Here is a 13100-nt window from a genome sequence, read left to right as displayed (position 1 = left end):
CCTTCAGCCAGCCAGGCCGGCAGCGTGCGCACCGACCGAGTTCTGCGAACGGCAGGCAAAGTGGGCCTAATAAGTATTTAAATTGAAATCGCACCTGTAGTCGACAACCATGCCCCGTCACCAAGCACCATTGCACCAACTGCTTTTTCACCGCCATCGAGTGCGACTCGACGACCCGACACGTCGGCCGTGCAACCATATTCATTACCCTGCGCTAACCACATGCACCAACAAACGCCCTCTGCAGCCTTCTGCATAACGCATGGACCAGCGTGTGAAAGTGGTCCGGATCGTAACGGAGCGGGAAAGAGTGAGAGAGAGCCACAGCGAGCGATGGGAGTCTGTGTGTAGACGACGGAGATTTGACCAACTCACGTTTGATAAACTCGTCAACGGTAATAAATGGAATTTATGAAACACAACACCTCACGACCCATCCCTTACAACTGTTCACAGGCTGTCGCCACGGGGTGGCAATTTGCAGAAAATTATAATTTCGACCATTATTTTCACGCTGCTCGACGTGATTGAGTTTTCCTAGTCACGGCGCTTAAACTCAAAACTAACAAGAATGGGGGTTTTGAACTAAGCCATGTTGCCATTATGTGAATATGTAGTTCGTCAAGAGTTTATGTCTTCTTTCATCCCATTGAAGAGTGTTAACTATTGAAAACAAAGTAAAAATATGTTTCAAACACAGTTATGTGTTGTTAGTGGAGGGGGAGTGCAATTTTAAAATAATGCTTATTCGGCATTTATACAATGTGTCTTTACCGTAACATCATTAAAAGTTTATTTAAATCTCGTTTTAACTACGACTCGCAAGCACTCGTTTTAACTACGACTAATTGGTTCACCTTTTCAAATCATCTGCCTGAAAGCATCGATCTTCTCTGGAAGACTCGGTAACGGATACAGCACGAAATAATAATGGCTTATCCTGTTTTAACATTGTCTCTACGAACACTCTACTAACTGTATTTGCAGATGTAAACGGTAAAACTAAACTCTTTCGAACTAGTACAGAAACGAATGGAAAGAGGGTTCAAATAGGGTAGAAAAGAGTATTAGACAGATTTACGAACCTACAGAGTTGGGTATTTTGAAAGGTACTCTTATCATACTACTGTCTCGGGTTAAGGATAATAAATTTTCCAACTGTTGCCCATATTACCCTGCAAACAACAAGACTGTTGGAAAGAGAAAGCTTCATAAGAAGTGTTCATAGCAATGTTCAAAGCACATTTTTCAATTGAAAATTGAAGTAAGTAGCTATTGAATTCTAATGATTTCAATTTATCTATTGATATCCTCCATCGTCAGTAAAACTTATGTAACTATATGCAATGGCTTATATCATTTTTCAGTTGTGTTCACACAACTTGAAAAAACTAAAACAATACAAGTTTCGATCACTCCTTCAGATCGTTTCTGCAAAAAAGAAACCTCCATGTGACATATTGTTCTGAAAAAATCCTTTTATCAACCACACTACTATTGTAATAAATGGAAAGAAAACAAATGCAAATTAGTTTCATTGCTGTCAGACACTTTTCCCAGTCAATTATGTGTTGATTACTCCTACATTTTCATTATTCGTAGAGTTGGTTGTTTATTTCAAAAGGCTCTTCCTTTATTTTATTGTGATGCTAAAAGCACGCCGCGCACACAAACATGAAAGAGGAGACGAAGTCTAGATTGCTCTGCCGTTGGGTGAGAGAACCGTACACTCCCAGCGAGGTGCAGCGCCAGCATTCGTCGGGCGGAAACCGCCAGCGTCAACATGTTGTAAACGAGCTGCAAAGCCTACGCCGGTCGCCAGCCCGTGCATGATGCCAAGCAACCGCAAACCATTATCCGGTGCACATACACCAGGCCGAGTACAAATCGATCTACACCACCTCGGTCCTCCTTCACACGTGTATCTTTTTGTCCGCAAAATCCGGCTGCAAATGCCTTTCGCGCTGTGCATCATAACTCCACACGAGGCACACGAGATCTTGGTGGTTGCCATGATACCCCCCCCCCACCCCCCCTCCCCACCACTCTTTTTGGCCCTTTACAGGCGTGTAACATTAGCCCGGTCCGGAACCGTCTTGCAGTCAAAACCGCGAGTTTGCATTTCCCTTGTCGAGGCGTGAGAACCCCCCACCCCTCTAGGCTCGTTCCAAGCGGCTAGTGTAAGCCAAAACTGCCAACGACATTGGGAGCTGTGGTTCATGTCTGTGTGTGTGTGAGTATGTGTTGGTATGTGCATACCCCCGGAACCATCTCTAATCTGCAGCCTATCAACGAGGTACAAAGTGGAAACATAACCGCAGATTATCTACACAGCCGGCATCGGTTGGTGGCGGAGGCGTTCGTACTGGCGACGGCGGCTGTGGACTATCACCATATCTAAACGTGCTTGGCCTCCGGCTCGGAAACTGGAGCTGCCGCCATCGGCCACCCCGCCCCACGTGGCGCTTTCCGCACCTCGAGGTTGTATAATATACCGTTTAGGTTTCAGGCCTACTCTTCCACGGGCGACTTTATTCAGCGCAAGGTAATCATTGCGGGGGCCTGGAACGATATGACCGGTGCACTGTCGAGAGCCATGCAACGCCGTCCCGCCGTACCTTGTTCCGTTGGTCATTGAACGGTCAGCGCTCTGGTCAGCGTCGCCCACCACAATGCATCGGGTGCGCTTTGTTGGTCCGATTTTCCGTACGGTGTGTGGTCGCTACCGTATTGATTAACCGAATGTAGAACCCCTTGCGAACAGTGCCACCCACTACGACACAGCTTCCCCTATCTAGGCGACACTTTTATGCCACAGAACCCACAAACGAACGGCGTTGGAAGGCATCCTTTTCAATGGGCGATTGCAAATCCCTGATTCGTACGTTTGTGGTGGAGTGCGATACAATTTTAATAGCTCCAATTTATTCGGTGAATTGGTTCGACACTTTTTCCATAAATTTTAATTGATTTATTATTTGTTTCCCTCGGTGTTAACGGACATACCAGTTGGAGATAATTGTTTATCGAATCCATTTATTGCAATCACTTTTTAACGAAGCTTGCTATAGAATGGTTATCGTTTGTGACATTTTCGTAATTACATCATTGAATGTATCGACGCTGTATTGGGATTTAATCTCTTTTTTTAACCAGTGTGATCCATGTGATTAGAGGTGAAACGCTATTCTATTGCTTTGGAAGTAGAAAATAACGTATACTTGTTTTCCAAACATGCTTTTTCACCATATGCTTCATAAAAGGTCTAATATTGTATTTTGTACCTGTAATCGTAAGTGTTCTGAACTCCCTTTTGATACATTATTAAACGTACACAACATGTTTATTCAACATGACACTTGATGAAATAGCTTAAAAATGTTTTGATAGTGTGGTTGCTAGTATTTTTAAACCTACCCATACTTGATTAATCATTAATATGATATTTATTTTTACTTCCAACATATGGTGCAAAAATGTTATAAATACATTAAGATAAGCGCCTAAAAAAAGATGTCACCACAATAGAAATGTTTAAACATTTTGAAACAGATGCTCAGAACTCAAGAAAACTGCTTTAACAAATTGATTGTCATGACTTTCATTTTTGCTAGTCATCTGTTGTTAATTCTAAAAAGTACTTGTTCCGTGTTCCGTAAGTAATTGAAAATGTTACATAAAAACTATGGTTAAAAACTCATTATTTAGATCTTGGCATGGTATTCGAAATCCATTGGTTTGATAAATGTCATCATCATCATGAATTTTAAAAACAAATTTTATCAAACAATATTGTACTAAAACAGTGCAATGAATACTCATGGTGTCAACCTGTTAAAAGAAAAGAAAAGTTTCACAAGTGTGAGATCGTCTTAAAAGTTGTAAATTGTTTTATGAAATCGGTACATAAAATTTAAAGCTCTGCGATTGTATGATGAGCTCTTCCAACCTTAAAACGTATATATACAGTATAAAAATTATTTCATTCTAATACACGTATCGGATATATTTTTACATTTGCTGGATTACTAGCTCTCCTTCTTTAATACTCCCCTGCCATGGGGTTACGTGTCATAATCTCCTAATAATATTACCCTTCAAGGTGAAATTTCGCTTCCCATGCCCTGGCCTAATGAACACTATTAGCAACAAGAAAATTTAGCAAAATCAATATTGGTTTGTTTGTCCAAGAAACACCATCCACGGGAAAGTGAACTGATACGAGCAAGAAAAACGAGCAAGCCTATCGGCGTGCAAGCAGCCGAAATAAAGTTTCGACGAGCTACACCGCTATCTGTTTCAGCGAGACAAAAACAAAGATGTAAAAACGTCCGCACGCAGCGTTAATGTTCAATATTTGAAGCAACTCTATTAATAGTCGTACCACCGACGATCGTACTCGAAGTATCTGGAGCGTGCGGTTTCGTTTAATTTTGAATGTGAATTCGATAAGGAAACAAACCCTCAGGGAAAAGGTTTACTAGCACATTTTACAAGTCTTTCACCAGTGTCATTTTTGGTTGGTTAATTTAGATGTTATCTAACTACAGTTTTTAATGACATTTCTATCACAATTATCATTTTCGATATGAATTTAAAGTACATAAAGATTGATTTGATCAAAGTTCCAACCGTGCAACCAATTTAAAATTTCATAATACATATTTCATATCGTCATATCAAAACAACTCTACCTGACACGCTTACATTTCGGAAACTTTTTCCGTCGTTTTGCTGAGAGCTGTCCTGGTTGTATCCCCCTCCGAAGGTACTCGTTCGTTTTTGTAAGACTATGGCATAGGAAGCGCCAACACGTAACAGTTTCCGTACGCAAGCAGACTAATTCGGTAGCGACAAGTTCCAGCAATCGAGCTAAAACAAACTTATCAGTGTTTCACTTTGCAGAGCCAACTGCCAATGGCAATGAAATATTCAACTGAAGTATGTTTTTCGAACAGTTTGTTCTTCCGGTTTCAGCCAACAAACACGAATGACTCCGTCTCTAACCAACGTGCACGATTGAGTTTGTTTTGTGAAAAAGTCTCCAGATCCTTCGTCAGCTGCTGAAGCTTGCTGGTACAACAGTTTGCAATCAACTTACTATCCGAATAGTGCACATGCATGCCGCCGAATAAAGGCGAATGTTTTCTGGCAAACGGCACGGGGTACAGGTCTAGGCTCTCATCCACCGAAATGTTGAGCAATGAACCTTATCCGAGATTTGTCTCTTTAGTTTGTAACGAGTGGTGTGTGGTTACCTGCCCAATCAATCGGGTAGCGAAAGGCCGGTTTATTGCAACTGATGCTCGTTGTGTTGCTTTTGTTTATCTCGATTCCACGTACTATTCACAGGTGGAGCAAGGTGCCACTTCACTATCGTATTTGTCTGTTTGATGTTTGCCGAATCTAGATGGTATTGTTGTCTTTCGAATCGAGCTCAATGGAAAACCGAAAACTTTCTAGAACCAAAAGATCTAAGTGCTTCTAGAACCTATCCTGCGTAAAATATTTGCAGATCACCAATTGAGGCTCAATGGAAAACCCTCTAGAAACTAGAAACCTAGAACCCTTCTAGAATCAAATGATCTGAGTGCTTCTAGAAACTATCCTGCGTTCAATATTTGCAGATCCCCATAGTGGTTGTGGATTTTGCTGAAAGATAATTTCAATTCAGTTACAGTTACAGTTATTACAAAGACAAAATTTTAGTTACTGGAGAACTGGTCTACTGAATTCGTGAAGATTATTATGGGCTACAAGTCTAAAATTGCATGAAAAGCTTAGCTGATGCCACAACATACTCGTTTCTATCTACCAAAGGCATATTTAAAATGATTACCTAGATTTTGTTTAAGCTTTTACCTTTAGTTCATGTGTCAGGCGATAGGCAATAAGCAATTTTGAGGCATTCATCCTTTCTCAAACATTTTTATTATTCAGGTTGTAGTATATTCTGTTACGTAGTACCATTCAATTGCAACTTCCAAACAAACCCTAGCAATGATGGACAGTTTTTGGCCTCATCTATCCACTGGAAACACTTCGGATAAGTGAGATTTACAACTGAAAGTTTGATTGCTTTCGATAGGTTCCCGAACCAATCAGTTGTCCGGCAGATGTGCTTTCCTTCAACCACCCCCTTTTTGGGGTCAACCCCCCATCTTGGGTGGAAACCACGTTTTCTCCAGTACGATCCCGGTTCATTTTGACGGCCGTTCGACCTTCGGATAGCACCCTTGTCCGTTGATTAAAATCTCATCGAACATGGCGCCTCAAAAGTCAACCTAAGGGGCAGCTTTTAGAGTATCGCTTCTCCGCCGACATAATCCGACGTAATCCTACGGCTCGCGGCAGCCCGCGGGATGCGGGATGGTTTGTGCCGTGGAAACTTCTTATCGGCCCCGCTAGTAGGTTGCTTTTCTTAGCATCGGGTGCTCGCTTAACCCGTTGGGGTCAAAGTACAATATCCTCGTTGTAGCGAGAAAGCTAACACGGTTGATCGGCGTACTTTGGTTGAAGCGGTAGAGAGTGGAAAATACCGTGGAGTTTTCATTAAAAACCTGCCAATTCCTGTTAGACGACGAAGGTTTTGGGTTCGGCAAAATAGGTAGTATTAAGAACGTCTTATTGATCAGACTGAAGGGTTGTTCGAGAAGGATACTGGAGCGTTGTAGCGTTTGGTTGGGTCGTACGGCAGCGTAAAAGGTATTCCGGTACTGCCCTTGGTGCTCTCACTCTTTGGCGCCGTAAATTTAGCATCCCACTACCACGGGAAACACGTGGCAATAATTCGAGGGAAAACTCCCTCCCTATTCACAGCATGCATCCTTCCGGGACGGGAAAATCCGACACACCAAATTGTGAAAAAATCGAACAACCTCGTGCAGACACCGAAATCATTGTCGGCTATTATCGGAGGCAATAATCAGAGTTAATTGCGCAGAAAATAGGGTTTCGCAGCTGCCAAAAGCAGGGAAGCGAATAAAAAAGGGATAACGCGAACGGATTACCGGAAGCCGGTCGAAACAGTTTTCGAGTGCCGACCTGATCGGTGCAAGCGGTGGAGCGAAGGGAAAATAAAATGAACCCCAATCAAAGAAGTGCATTATCGTACGTCCGATGTCCGTTTGGGCGATCGGCAAGCGCTGATTTAAATGGGGTACAAATCCGCGCTCTCCAAATCGAACGCTTTTCTGCGCAAACTATCTCGACACCAAATTTATTATAAGGCCCATAGCAGTTCTTTTCGTTTTTGTTGTTCAATTTTCGTTCAAAAGGGAAACTGTTATTTGTTTTAAAATCGTACCCCGTTTCATCCTCCCGCCATGTCGTACGAGCCATTGGTATGCGTAACGGAAGACTTAATGGTATCGATTGAAAACGCTTGTCGACAAGCATTGAGTGTCGTTGGTTTTAATTAATTCGATCGACAAGTGTGCTTTCATCGTTTATTTGTGAGCAAAAACATGCGAAGCGCCGATGCTTTGCTTTACAGCGCGGTTTGGTTTGATCGACTGCCAGCCTCGGATTGAATCATCGTCAGATAATACATCTACTGTGAATGATTATGAAAACAATGTTTGGAGATAAATTTTTACGCCACAGTTGCTAAATTGTCGTTAAGTTTGTATTCTTCTAAGCTAATACAACAGAAAAAGATAAATTTTTCCATTCCAACTCAGTGCGCGACAACGAAAATTGAAATTTTTAATTTATGGCAAAAAATATGCTAAAACCCAATATCCTCGATTCCATGTTAGACCAGAATTTGGTAGTAGTTTTTGCTTGTATGGTGTGCAATTAGGATTGCTTTAAAAATAAAATATTGATGATTTTCCAAACAATCGATCAACTTCTTCTCTACTCCTTCAATACAACATGTGTGGATTATTTGAAAGCGATAGTACAGCGGATAAAGCAGCTTTAAGGTACTTGTGTTCATAAAAAAAATCAAACTTTAAAATACAATAAACAATGTATAATTCAGGGAAGCGGCAAATCTAGACGAAACAAACTGTACCCGTGTACTCAACACTGTACTTGTTTGACTTATGTTCTGCCTTTTACACTTGACACCACTTCAAGTATCAAACAAACAAAATTGATCGGTGCAGATCAGGGGGAAAACAATATTAATTTGTTGAGATTTTCATTTTACAAGCAGCAACTTCGATTGGGAGGTTTGTTGTTAACATCGGTAACAGAAACCCGACCCAGCTTGACTCGCACTAGGTTGGCAGCTGTTCACCGACACTCAATAGTGACAACGTGCCGCCAACGGCATTCGCCACCGTTGCAAGCTCATCAACATCTCATAATAATCGGTGGCCGAGCGTGGGCTCAAGCACCTGTCCACACAAACAAACCATATCCACAAACAGGTATTGATGCGATCGGCAACGATAAGAACGCCAACCGCGGCGCAAAGAAGTTGCGAAGGGTCGGTGCATTGTTGTGGGTGCAGTTTTCCGCTACAGTTGTGCGGTGCAGTTGGCGGGGGGGCTGGTGAAATATCGTTTCCTGCTGTAGAGTTGGGTCGAAACAGAACCCGGCCACTCGAGCCGCCACTTGAGGCGAGCGGATACACTTACACTTGGACTCGAAACGCAGGTGACGGTGGTCGATGCGAATTGTGTTTATGTTTTATTCAACTTTTCTCTACTTTTGTTTCTATCGTCGCGATACGGCGAGCCCCGTTGGTCAGTAATACGTTGTAAATGATTTGATGGACAATTTTTTCTTGGTTTTCACTGGAATGAACACTACGTTGGTCGAATTAATTTACACCTTACGGACAGTTACATGGAGACTGTCGCTTCTTTCACTTCACAGAGATGTGTTCGATGCAATCGAACGATCTGTCGTTACTTTGATGGGCTTTCACTGGGACGCACTTTCAGTCGGTGGTTACTTTCCCCATTAATCCGGTTGCATTCGATGACAGGATGTTTATTGCACTATCCTCCACACTCACGGAGACGACCACACATCACACACATGGACACCCTTGAATACAGACGCCGCTAGGCAACTTCCAATGTATGAACGGGGAAAACTCATAGGGGCCGACTCGAGCGCTCGACTCGGCGTGACTCAGGTGGGAAATCATCGCAAGCTTGACAGGGCGGACGAGAATCTATACACGCCCGGCGGGCTCCACCGGCTTTGGTGAACTACTGCACATATCTACACGTGGGCACAAACCAACACACTCACACACATACACACAGGGTGAACTGGAAGCAGCGCAGCATCCGGTAGAACGTCGAGGATCACTTGTGCTCTACGGAGCATTCACGACATGTCACCATATTTTCGCCATCCTAGAAGCTCGCAAGATGCTGAAGATTGATGAAGGAAACGATGTTGCAATTCACCACCCACTACCCCGCTCTGGGGACCACGGCCTGCCTATCACCCTTGGTTGTCATCTACCACTTCCGCAAAGGAGCGGTGAGCAACATTCACCGGGGGATCGCCGCCGGGCCTTCGCATTGGCACACGCTACGTTCGGTCTAACTTTTCCCCATAATCTCCCGACTCCACGGCCTGGGAAGGAGGACACTAGGCGAAAGGTTTTTCGGCAGCAGCGAATGCACCGCTGCGCTGTCAACGTGATTCGCCTAAGAAGCGCTTTTTCGAGGGGAATTCGTCAAGCGCACGGAGAATCCGAGCTGCACTAACGACCTACACTGACAAATTGGGAATCGCCATGCACCGCAATACAGGCACTGCACCAGCACCGCGCGAATCTCTACCTTCACCTCTTGGGTTCGGCCAAGCGCACGGCCAAGCGGCTGTATCCGTGCCAGGCTGGTGATGGATCGATGCACTTTTCCCGCTGCACCAAGGGTACCCCGCACTTCGAACACACTTGGTCACTCGGTTAGGTTCGACGGGGACAGTTCGCGACGACTAACGCGCGCTGGTAAGCTAATGGTAACGTTCTAAACCACTTCCGGCCACACGCCACGAAACGCACGTCCACACCGTTCGGCGGGAAAAATTGCACTAAGAACACTCACCGCACGGTCCGACGGGCGGCTGCTGCAAAATCGTATAGCCGACCACTCACACCGGCCACTCGCAATCTCGGGCGGCGAGCGCACTCGACGAAGAGTTCCACGCCGCGAGATCTCCGATGTTCGTGGAAACGCACGAGATCGGTCGGGCGCGTTGTGGCGCTTTTCGGAAAGAAGGAAACGTTCCGAGAAGGTATGGTTCGTTTGTTCTTAGGTTTACGTTTTGACTAACTTATGTGGGTATGAAAAATGAAATAAACATCGTCTCATAAAATTGCTGATTGCTGAACCTGTTATCGAACTTTGTCTACTACCTGAAGGCATAAAGAAATTTGAAGCATTAGGTAGAAACCAAATTATTCTGATTGTTCCAGTAAAAGGGATCTTGATCAAAAGTGCATGGAAGAAAAGTAAAGAGACTCAAAAAAAATGTGTTTGTGTAGATTTTTTTAAGACCCACAATATTAATAATAACAGTGCTAGGAATGGGTACAAAGGGTATAGTTCAAAGAAAGTCGAAGCCGTCAGATTGTTTTTCAACAAATAATCGATTAAATCGTCTTTAAAAGTTCGAACAAACCTTCCAATAATTATTGGTGATTTCAAAGGAGTCCTACGGTTAAGTACAAAAGCAAAGGTCTGTCTTATCGATAGCGAAATGAAAAGAAGAGAATTTAAATATTCTTAAGAAAATAATATAAATAGCTACGATTTATCAAACTCCTACTATCTGAACTTTATTAGAACTTTTGATCATAACATTTCAATTATGGCCACCATCGGGCAAAGCAACGTTAGACGTCTTGTTCGCCGTTGGTTGCGAAACTTTGCTACCATCTTCTGCCCATAAATTAAGTGACCGGTTGGGAGCACAGCGAAATTATGTTCAAGCATGTCCAACGTGAGGGTATCACTTGCCCCCGTCGGGTTCGCCCTTCCGGAGGTGTCGTTTTCGGTTGCTAAATACCCTCCCACTGTGGCCGGGGCAACCGAATTTTCCACCTCCCCACCTCGGGGGTTTCGGGAGAAAACGATGACCAATTTCGTCCCAAATTTCACTCGGCAATAGAAGAACAAATCCGCCCAATTCCCCCAGCGTGCCCACGCAACCAACTACGGACAGCTCCGGCTGTGGAAAAGAGTTCTGTCACTGCCCGGAGCATCTTGGCGTTGTGTGTGCGCACTTGAACCAGAAGGGAACGAAGTGTGTTTGTGTGGAGAACCGGGGAGCTTTTCTTTTTTGTGTATTAGTCTTGTTCTCGGTGGTTTATTCACTTTTTTTTGCCACTTTTGGGAAATACCACCCGTCGTCTCCGGGGCGTCGGAACAAGTGTACCGGGCGAATCGAATCGATGTTTCACTGTGTGTAGCACCGCGGTGTGTGCCCACCGTTCAACATATGAGGTAAACACCAGCGCCCGTGCAAGGTGGCACGAGAGCACGCCTAATCGAATGTAACAAGGTAGCAAAAAATAAATCCCATCGAGATGGAGCACATTAGACTCCAAAGTCATTCTGCCGGAGCCCGCCGAGACGCCTCAAGCTGCTTTCGACGAGTCACCGGCACATCTTAACGGCGCAATCAACTCGTCACCAGGCCTCGCTGCTGCGGGACCGGGGAGGGGGCAGCCGATGAGCGTGTACAAAAAAAACAACCGAAATCCATCCCTTCTATCCGCGGCCGGATGCTTCTTCACCCATTAATGCCTTCTAATGACTTCTCACATGGCGCGCTGCTTGTCCGCCGGAGTCGTCGTCCGTCCGCGGCCAAACACACGGTCGCAACGATACGCAAGCACCACGCAACCAGCCATAACGATGCGGTGTGGGTTGTCAACAGCATTGCAAACATGCTTGAACTGATTGCCGGTTTGGGGTTCGTTCAGTTCGTGCTCGTGCTCGTTGCTCGGACCTGGCCAGCCCATCGCTGTCCCAGGCGTCTTCGCTCGTCTTAGCCAGGGTGGTCCATAATTAGTCTCATCGTACTAGAAAGTACACACAAAAAAGGCCTTCGGCTACTTAGCAGCGAGACGGTCGAGTGAGTAGAAAGCACTTCTTTCACCAACGGTCCAGAGTAACGAGCTTTGAACTGGACGCACAGTACGAGTTGGGTGCGTTGAAATATGTAAATAAAATAATGTAATTGTAAATGTAAAAAATAAAATAAAATAGAGGGGCTTAGAGAAACGAATTAAACATTAATAAACTGACAAACACATAAAACGACATTAATTTGGTAAATAAATTGTTAGCTTGGTCGATTTATATCTGGTCGAAGAACTGGGTATGTTACATTTCCCCAATGAAATTTTCACACATTAATCTACTCTGGGTTTAATCGTTGGCAGAAGCCTCCATCATATTGGTTTTTAGTTCGCCGTTCTATATCCAAAAACTCATATTATTTGTGATAATTTTTGGTACTCTAAGAAACCAATACTCATTCAAAATAATTCAGAGCAAAAGCTACTGTACGCGAATGTCGGTCTTCGAAAAGTAAAGAGGAAGACAAATCAAATTAAGGTGAATGTTTATGTTACTAAAGGCGGGTCAAATTTAATATCACTTTAAATTAGGTTATAATTGCAAGGAAGCAACACATAATTCAAATTAACAAAAAAATCTGTTTAGTCACACAGCCACACACGTTTATCGTTAAAGATGTTCTAGATATCTTGTTGATGAAATTCAATTATTAGAAAAAAATCCATAATTTTAATAAAACTCGACATTTGGGATTGAGAACATCATTTGTGCGTACATATTTTTGAAAAAATAACTATCGGTTGTTATAATTGATAGTTTTCAATACTTTCTCGTTTCGACGGTATATTTGTTAGATAAAGGGCAGAACCAACAAGCCCATGCCAAAATACCAACAAAAGTGTTGTCGTATGTTCTGCTACACGCGAAGAATTTTTATTTGCTTTCAAGTAAATTTTTCTTCGCTCGATTTAAACTACGAAGTTCAGTTTCGAGAAGGCTTTACGAATTTAAGACATTTTGCGTTTATTTCAATTTCAATGAAAAAATAGTTTCAGCAGAGTATTGTAGTAACAGCTAGTATTATTTTGAGAG

Source organism: Anopheles coustani, chromosome 3 (genome assembly GCF_943734705.1).
Source record: "Anopheles coustani chromosome 3, idAnoCousDA_361_x.2, whole genome shotgun sequence".
In the NCBI taxonomy this organism is placed as follows: Eukaryota; Metazoa; Arthropoda; class Insecta; order Diptera; family Culicidae; genus Anopheles; species Anopheles coustani.
Note: the sequence above shows the minus strand (reverse complement) of the source record.